This window comes from Diadema antillarum, unplaced genomic scaffold (assembly GCF_040938485.1).
Source record: "Diadema antillarum isolate AM-2024a unplaced genomic scaffold, OU_Dant_1.0 seq00001265_RagTag, whole genome shotgun sequence".
Taxonomy (NCBI): domain Eukaryota; kingdom Metazoa; phylum Echinodermata; class Echinoidea; order Diadematoida; family Diadematidae; genus Diadema; species Diadema antillarum.
Window position 1 is genome coordinate 1,071,899 of NW_027272047.1, and position 8,893 is coordinate 1,080,791.

The 8,893-nt window shown below is 38.9% G+C and overlaps 1 long non-coding RNA gene across 1 annotated transcript; it reads left to right on the forward strand.

Annotated features, from left to right (window-relative positions):
• Positions 1–3,982: 3,982 nt before the first annotated feature.
• LOC139745436 (uncharacterized) lies at positions 3,983–8,145 on the forward strand. The gene is made up of 4 exons (XR_011711891.1): positions 3,983–4,155; positions 5,303–5,398; positions 6,073–6,186; positions 7,707–8,145. It is a non-coding gene; the product is annotated as an uncharacterized lncRNA (long non-coding RNA).
• Positions 8,146–8,893: the final 748 nt, after the last annotated feature.

The following is an 8,893-nucleotide window of genomic DNA, read 5'->3' on the forward strand; positions in this document are numbered from 1 at the left end:
TGGAAACCACTGTCGTTGGAGCAAACGTCGTGGAACAAACCGCGTTTAGAGGAAATAAATGTACCCCCCCCCTCAAGTTTAAGGCAGCTTTTCGTGTGCGCAGTGCTTTGTGAGTGACAACGGAGGTGAACGTTTTACAAGGAGGTTCTAGAGAATGGAGTCACAACCGTCTCATTTTCTTTGAGAGATGTTCGAAGCCGCCGCTCAAAAATATTTGAAGCATGTGCCAAACAGGCAAGTGCAAAAAGGATCTGCCGCGCAGATACGAAGACAATTGACTCGACGTGTCTCATTGCATAATCACCAGCCACTTTCAAAGGAAGATATGCCTTTGTGATGGTAATTACTTTTCGCTATCCCTTTTCATAAAAGGTAGGTGGTACAGACACGAGGATGAGCGAACAGAAATTGAGCAAAAAACGCTGAAATAAAGATGAAAATTACACGACTGGGCGTACCCGGGCACTAATCTGATATATCTATCAATAAAGAATTATACTTGAAGATTATTCCATAATAGTTTCATTTGTGAAATTAAGCGGAAAAGGGATAAAACCAACTTTCCAGGATGGTACAGTTTGAAACATTTTCACATGATACAGCTCTGATTTTACACTTTTGCGCAAATTTCGGGACGGAATTGACTATTGTTTTACATGCTTTATCATTATTAAAGCGAAATTTCATTTCATTTCGATAAGCAAAAAATGTGCCAACATTATGATAACGTTCAAAATGAATCTTCAGATTGCTCAGCACGACGGCGGCGTCGAACATCGATAACGGCACAAGTGCACCCGTGGAATTCTTTTGTACATCAATAGAAATCTGACAACTGTTTGAATAATTGCAGCCAGTTGGAACTCCATGTATATACAACCTCCTTGTTTTACCATCACGTGCTAAAATTCGTGTTAGCTTACTTTTATGTTTTTCACACCACACATAGCTACACATCTGCTCCCTCTCCCGTTAATGCAGCATTTCACGTGCCCAATTCTCTCGAGTGATGTTATTTTGTTGTAACCTCTGTGACCGACATCGGAGATGGACGTTTGTACCAGGGAGGTGGAAGATCCACCTCCCTGTTTGTACCAAGTGCAAAGTAAATATTGGTATCCCGTGAATTGTGTGTGTGTGTGTGTGTGTGTGTGTGTACGTGCGTGTGTGCGTATGTGTGTGTTTGTGTGTGTGTGTGTGTGTGTGTGTGTCTTGGGTTTTTTTTTAGGGGGGTTGTTTTTGGCACACCACACACAGCTGACACGTCTCTGCACACGTAAAGATCGACGAAGATCACACAGTCTGCAAAAATGCATTGTTTCTAAGAACTGACCGTGTGAAAAGAAAGAAAGAAAAGAAAATACTGCACACAGCATTATTTCACACGTTTCTCTAAACGCTACAGGTGTGTTTATATTATCGGGCGCAAAAACGTTTAGCCCCGTAAGCAGACGAGAGATTTCCGTTTCCGTTAACCAAACTGAGATCAAATTAAAGGAATCAATTTACAGTGACTATCAGTAATCGAAACCAGTAAAACCGTAGATGCAGATAGATACAGGTTTGCAATATGTTGTGAAGTTGACGGCATGTTAAAAAGGTAAACCATACCAAAAAGGAAGCACAATAACAATAACAAATTACAAAAATGGAAGTGTATAAACTATCATTATTTTGTATCTAGTCATCATACTAGAAAACCTCATACAAGATAAGAATGCTGTTGTTAAGCTATCGATAGAAATCGCTAAACTATGGATAGAAATAGTTTTCATTGTTTTTATAACATTTTGTGTACATAATTATATTTCTAGGAGATGGTGACATAATAAAGTTGTTGGCTGCCCCATCGTTAACGTTAACGTTAGTGTAGTTAACGACAGCTAGTGTCATTGAAGAAATAGTCATTATTCTCTCCTTTGGTAACTGTGTACTAGGGTCGGCAAACGACCATAGCTCCACGTTTCAAACTTCACACATCACGTAGTCTATAATGTTTGCACCAGGCTCAGTATCACAAGTTCATTACTTCAATTTGCACAAGTGCCTATTGCAAAGAGCCTCACAGCACGCTACATTAATTAGTAAACAATGCAAGGGGCGGAGCGCAGAGCTCGTGTGGATACAAACGTGTATGTGGGGGGGGGGGGGGGGGGATAGTCCTACGCTTGGCACTGCGCGACTGAAGTGGCTTATTAATATGCATTTTCCCCACAGGTCCTTGAAACCGTTCGGGTGGAGCGATCTGAACATGGACCTACTACACATATGAACGGAGGTTTTTCTTTGATCCGACCTGCATCACCGCCTCCTGATTATGCGCACCTTGATGAGTACATTCAGTTGTTTGGACAACGACGATTATGTAATCGTTTCATCGTCACTGACAAAGGAACCGTTTCCCTCATTTGGGTTTTATTTCGCTGAGGTGTAAGACTTTTCAGACTTTAATGCCTTTGGAAAAAATAGACTATGATGGGGATAAGCAAACCCCAAATCATGACAAATTTCGTGTCACAAAATCAGTAATTACTGAAGTGGACGCTCGTGGACGCGCATGTAACGTTGCTTTAAAAGACATACATGTCGTCTACCATTACTGTCCATGTTTACTCTGAAAACAATGTGCGAAAAATGGGAAAAAAAATTAGATTACAAAATTACAACCAACCTGCCGAAATACTTGCATTCTCTCGTAATGTACGTGCACTTTGCAAATGAACTTTTAACCAAGCGATGATTTCCCAATGTATACAACTGCACATGCATTTTTCTTGATTTAAGAGAGTTACTATCTTCTGCGCATGTAATTTTTAGGGATCTCAAAGTGCCGTCTTGTTTTTACTTCAGGCTGGCTGTCAGTGATACACGATGAGATCAAAGCAGGAAAGCATCTTTAACATGTTATTGTGACGCTTTTCACAGAAAACAGGTGTTTGAATTAATAAACGAGCGACGAATGTCCATGATCTGAACAGCTGGCTATTCAGACCGCAAAGTGTTACTTGTAAGAGTGAAAAGACACGATTGTCATAACCAGCGAGCGATTATTCTAAAAAATGCAACTCGAAAAATAGTAATGATATGTACAGACAGAGACAAGCTAATTGATTTTCAGAGTTGACGAACTGGAACAAAAGTCTAACTTGATGATTGAACACCAGTTGTTTATCATTTTATGATTTATAAAGGAACTTGACCCCTGAAAGCGGGAATACTTTTCTAGTTCCTGGGAAAAAATAATGAGGAAATGAGGCGAAATCTGTAAATCTCAGAAATTAATCAGAACTAAATATAATACTAGTCGTTTCCAATGAATGCAAGACAACGCGCAAACTGATAAAAGAACAGTAATATTTATGCATAACTTGCATGTTTTAAGATACTAATGTGACTAACATGCAAATTATGCTCGGTCTAGGAGAGCGTGCATTCCAATGTCTTTTGTTTATCATATTAGTACTTTATAGATTGGCAGATGAGGTCACAACCAGAATCTTGGTTTGGAAGGTGTTTTTTTTTTTGTGGGGGTATCCAAGTATTCTAAAGAAAAATAGAAGTAATGAAAATATATGAATTTGTGTCTAGTTATTCACTTCACCTTTGAACATTTAAGCGGGGCAAGTCTGTCGAGTGTTAACAGTCTGCGTATAAAAATGGTATAGGTCCTGATATCATCAATAACCCATGGACATACTGCATTTCTGCATTCTGCAGTCCATTGCTGCATGACCGGTGTATGAGGCAAGGGCGGCACATCATCGGCTAGCTCGTAGACTGCATGTCTAGCTCTTTTTACCGTGCCGTGCGAATTTAATAAGAGTCGTGCCGCCGTCACTAAATTATTTTTGCAATCACCTCGCTTGCACACGAGCCAAAGTCAAGTGCCTTTGTAATGGCTGGTGTACTGAGTGCAATTATCAGCCGAAAAATCCTTATAAATTCACCACATATCCACCATGTTCACTATTCACCTAAGACTCCGAGTTAGGCAAACGACAGCCATACTGATACGCAGACGACAAATCTACGAAGACGACGCAGAAAACTACGAAGAGGAAGAAGCTCTCAAGAAGTCTACCGGCAGACCACTGAAGTAAACGTCCAAATTCTTCACCATGCCTAACGCAAACTGTACGTGCTGCAGCTGCAAGGGTAAGTTTTCTTTTCTTTCGCATAACCAGTGTCCGAAATTTATTCTTGACCCACTGAGTATTAAATCTGTGAGGCTTGCGTTCACATAGAAGTATACTATTCGGGTATTCGGGCTCGTTTTTTCGAGGGCCTGCGAATACCTTGAATTCGAACGATAGGATTTCCTCACACCAGTTCACATAAGAGGGCACTATTCGAAAGTACCGAATAGCTGCGAATAGTTTAGCAAAGTGGGAATCGAGCTTGTTCGATTTTCTTGCAGCGTATACCGTCTCTCATTTATGAAATAATGACACTTTTAGTCTGGATTTGCCCTTTAGCAAAAATAAGCATGTAGACTGACATTCTGATGCAGTTTAGAAATTAATAAGATTTGCTGGGATGTAGGAGGAAGAAATCCTCACTGCATGGGATGGTGAGTTGACGGTGCGGGTGATGGTGTATTCGTGCCCGAATACCGAATACCGAATAGCGAATAGCGAATACCGAATACCGAATACTTCTATGTGAACGCAGCCTGAAGGACAACATTTAAATGCTCTTTGGTGTGCGGCTCGGCTCAAAGTTGTAGAAAATGTGAATTAAATGAGAGACGTGCAGCCCTCTCACCGACTATACGAACCTATAATACACATTGTATGCCATGATATAGACTAGAACATACTAGACTAGGCCAGAACGCTGCACGTACACAAATTGCGTTTTCATTCCCTTGTAGTCGCTCTAATGTCGGGGAGACAATTCTGGACTGTTGACCATATAACGCAATCACGGCCTTGGAATCTTAATGAAATACATTAATTTTTTTTTTTTTGTCACAAGAATGCTTTTGATTTTAATCTAAAATGAGGATCGACCCATAGATTTAATTTGTTCGTCAGCACGTACACCAACGTATAGTGAATAACGCCGCGAATTCCGGGAATAGTTGTGCAAACACACGTGGTTATGTTTATTCATGTTATTATTGAGTAGCTTCATGGTTTATTCAGGAGGGGAGGAGTCTAAGGAAGAACTTGACCGGGAAAATAACGATACATCACGTACAAGTGCATTGTTTTGAAAAGAATGGTAGACAGTATTATGTTTTGAGAGCTTCACAGAAGCAATATTTTGATCTTTCTTGATTCTATCCGTTTATTTATAGAGGGAAGCAAGAACTGCGCTGGTTGCCAAGGAAAAGCTTGCTGCGAGACTGGCAGTTGCTGTACTAGTGGAAAGTGTGGCTGTGGAGCATGTTCAGGTAAGTTGGCCTCAAGCTTTTCTACCAACTAGGCCTTGCATGATTATCTAGTACATTTACCTCCATGATGTGTGCCAATTAATGGTATAAACGCAATCTTCACAAAGGATGGCTGCCATTAATGATAGATCTAAAGTAGATTATTTTTGTCTTTTGTGATTGATATTTTATGTATGTATAAGCAAGACCTGATGTACATAACTGAAGCGTTCCATATTTTGTTTCGTATCTTATTTTGCATTACGTCGCAATGGTACACTGCTGAAACTCCATTTGCAAGTTTATTTGTTAACATACTGCCTAGATGTGCATTGCTATTTTGAAAATGATAGACCAAAGAAATGATTGTATGTGTGCTTTGCTTTGTGTTCTTATTATGTAAATTCAATGCTTTTGACACTTGTGAACTGACGAGAGTTGAGCTTATGGATATTTCCTTTCTAAATCGTTACCAGATACGATTTTTTCATATAGTTGCAGGAAGAAATCGTGCTACATCACGTACAGTGTAAGGAGCAGAGAAGAAAATCTTTTTGTCTTATCTGAAATGAGAGTGAAAGAAAATTTGAGAAAATTGTGTTCGAAGACAGAAAAGAAGCCTTGTGTTGCTCTAAAGCCAGTGATGAATTTTAACAAGCAAACTTGCTAATACCGCCCTCCTCTTTCCCCTCCAGACTCTGCCTGCAAGTGTTGTGACTGTGGCCCAGACTGCAAGTGTCCTGCTGGAAGCTGCACGTGTTAGATCTGACCTGTCCTCGGTAACATGGTGGAGAAGGATTGTGAACCAGGTATGGGACTGAAGCATTGAGTTACAGAATGCAAACATCTTTCTTTTTTATGTTGTATTTGCTATCTTACGTATAGTTGATGCCCACTAGGAATATTTTGGAAAAGTTTTCCTCTTTTTTCATAAAAAGAAGATATTTGTATATGAAGAGTTTGTTCGAAAAACCGAAAAGTCCATTTTTGAAGATTTTGGAAGTACGATCTCTGTCATAAAGTACAAAATAATACTTTTTAAATAATATATTGGTCACTACGTATAAAGCTATATTTTTGAAGTTATGATCAAAAGAAGCAAAAATTTCCTTATTATTCTCTTTATTTTTCCTGACCTTTAATCGCAAATATCTCCATTTGGCAAATATGAACTTATCGGTTTTTGCCAACAAACTCTTCATATATCCTGACTTGCCAGCCCATGAAGAATCGTGCCGTGAGAAGTGTGTGTGCTCCGTGATTGGAGAACCCTAAGGTAAAATTGGTTATAGGAATTCGGGGGTGACTGACCTCAGAGATTTATTACATTTTACATACAAATTCAGATTTTTGATGGTGCAGGCAGTCCCAATTTAAACAGTGTAAATGGGCTATGAAGATTACTTGGGCAGAAAAGGACGAATATTATGAGCAGAATTTGTAGATTGACAAACACTTCGATTTTTGTCCTGCCTTTATCTTCTATTTTGAGAACCCATTCATTTTGGTATAACAAACTGGTGATATCGTTTTGTTCCAGTGTTCCACGTCTTGTAAGTTTGGCTTTTTAGTGGAATACTGTTTTCCATCGTTATGATTATTCACTATTTTTTTTTTGCCATGACAATGTGCATTGTTTCTTTTTTATGATATCATTTGTGCATATACTGTTGTTGTGTCTGGAAAAAAAAAAACACTGCCCTTATCAGACGAATGAAAGACAAATCGACAACTTGTACCGCTTTGAATCATGTTCTTTTTTTTTCTTTTTTGATGATGGAAATAAATAAACTATTGAATTGAATTGAAAAATTGAAACCTAGAGCTTTCACGACCTGATACTAGTAAAACACACATGAAACACTTTTCTGACCATTATCAGGGATGTATAGTGGTATGTTTTAAAATTAGATACGAGGTTCATGCATTGTCAGTGAAATATATGAGAAAGATTGCACAGCAAGATCCTACATGCTCAGTGATCAGCTTCCATGCTATAAGAACAAGTTACTGATGAGCAAATTCAGTTTCATTTTGTGAGCCTCATAGGTTTTGCGCATTCTTTTTTATAGATAATTATTACTAAATTGGAATGATTGATTATTCCTATATGTTTCTCCCGATTTATTAGTCGAGGAAGATTTCCTGGACTTTACATGCAGTGTGTGTGAAATTTGACATGGTCCCGTCTGTATGAAATTAGTAAGCTACTTTTCCTTCTTTTAATGCCGCAGCCGCTAAACTTATGGTACATTACCTTATCTGTGTATTTTTAAACAAAGACATTATGCTTTTGTCTTCTTCCTTTTTCTTTATCTAATATGTGCAGATATCCATTGAACCTCCCGAGCAGTCTGGTCAAGATTATCGTCCAAGACTACGGCCGCCGGCATTGGAGATAACCTGAACACCTGTTATCTTAGACAAGATTTTTGTTGTATCATAGTCATGTGAATAATGTAATATTATTTTGTATGTTTCAACAGTTAACTATTTTTTTTATATGTAAACCAAAAACAAAACAAAAAGTAGAGTGGTTGGAAAGAATGATATGCTCAAGGATTTCGAATTTGGAGCTTTCGAGAAAATGACCGTGTAGTCTAATTTTGTTATAAAAGAAATGGATTTCAGCAAGTGGTGAACTGCACTGTTATTGGGATTATAGATGGGGTCATTATAATATTAAAAGATACTTCGTTTCTGACAACTCACTTTTCCGTAATCATTTTTAAACACAGTTTCGAATAAAATAAACAACCCAAGCACAAGACAGTGCAGAAATTGGTCTGAATGTTATTTTGTAATGTGTGTCCATCAACAAGGATTTACGTAGTGCGATAGCTGCTATGGAAAGCACAGCACTGGTTGTATGTGTGTGTGCGTGTGTGTGAGTGTTTGTATTAGCATTACATGACTGTCCGTCTGTAAATTAAAAAAAGGTGATGTGGATGGTGTAGGTTTATTGCGACAAGGTAAAGAGTTGTTGAGAGACTCTGCCCAACGTGATACGAGTAAAGTCAAGTTCATGTTAGTGAGTTTGTGTGCGTGCGTGTGTGTTGAGGCAGGTGCAGAATGGGAGTGTAATCAACAAAACAGACGGTTCAGGTCAGGCGTAAACATGCTAAACTTAGACATGAATTAGATCTTAGCTGCTTACAAAATGTTTACAAATGCTTACAAAATGGTACGTCCCATGCTTGAAAGGGGGAAAAAAAACGATGAACAAGTTGAAAAACTTGTCTTCACAGGGAATCTATTCAGACCCGGGTCTTTGGCACATGTCGGCTTATGCTCGTGAGTGTGTGTGTGTGTGTGTGTGTGTGTGTCCCCGAGACTGTTATTTTCTGGTCACTTTAAAGCGCAATGTTTTTCGTCCACCCCCCTCCCCGTCCCCAATGTGGACGTCTCATTAGCAAATGTAAAGTTGTGTTGAGACAAACTATTCATAGGCGATCCTTTTAATTACTGCCCGATTGTTATCTGCACTCGTCTTTCTATGATGATTGTAATCGTGTA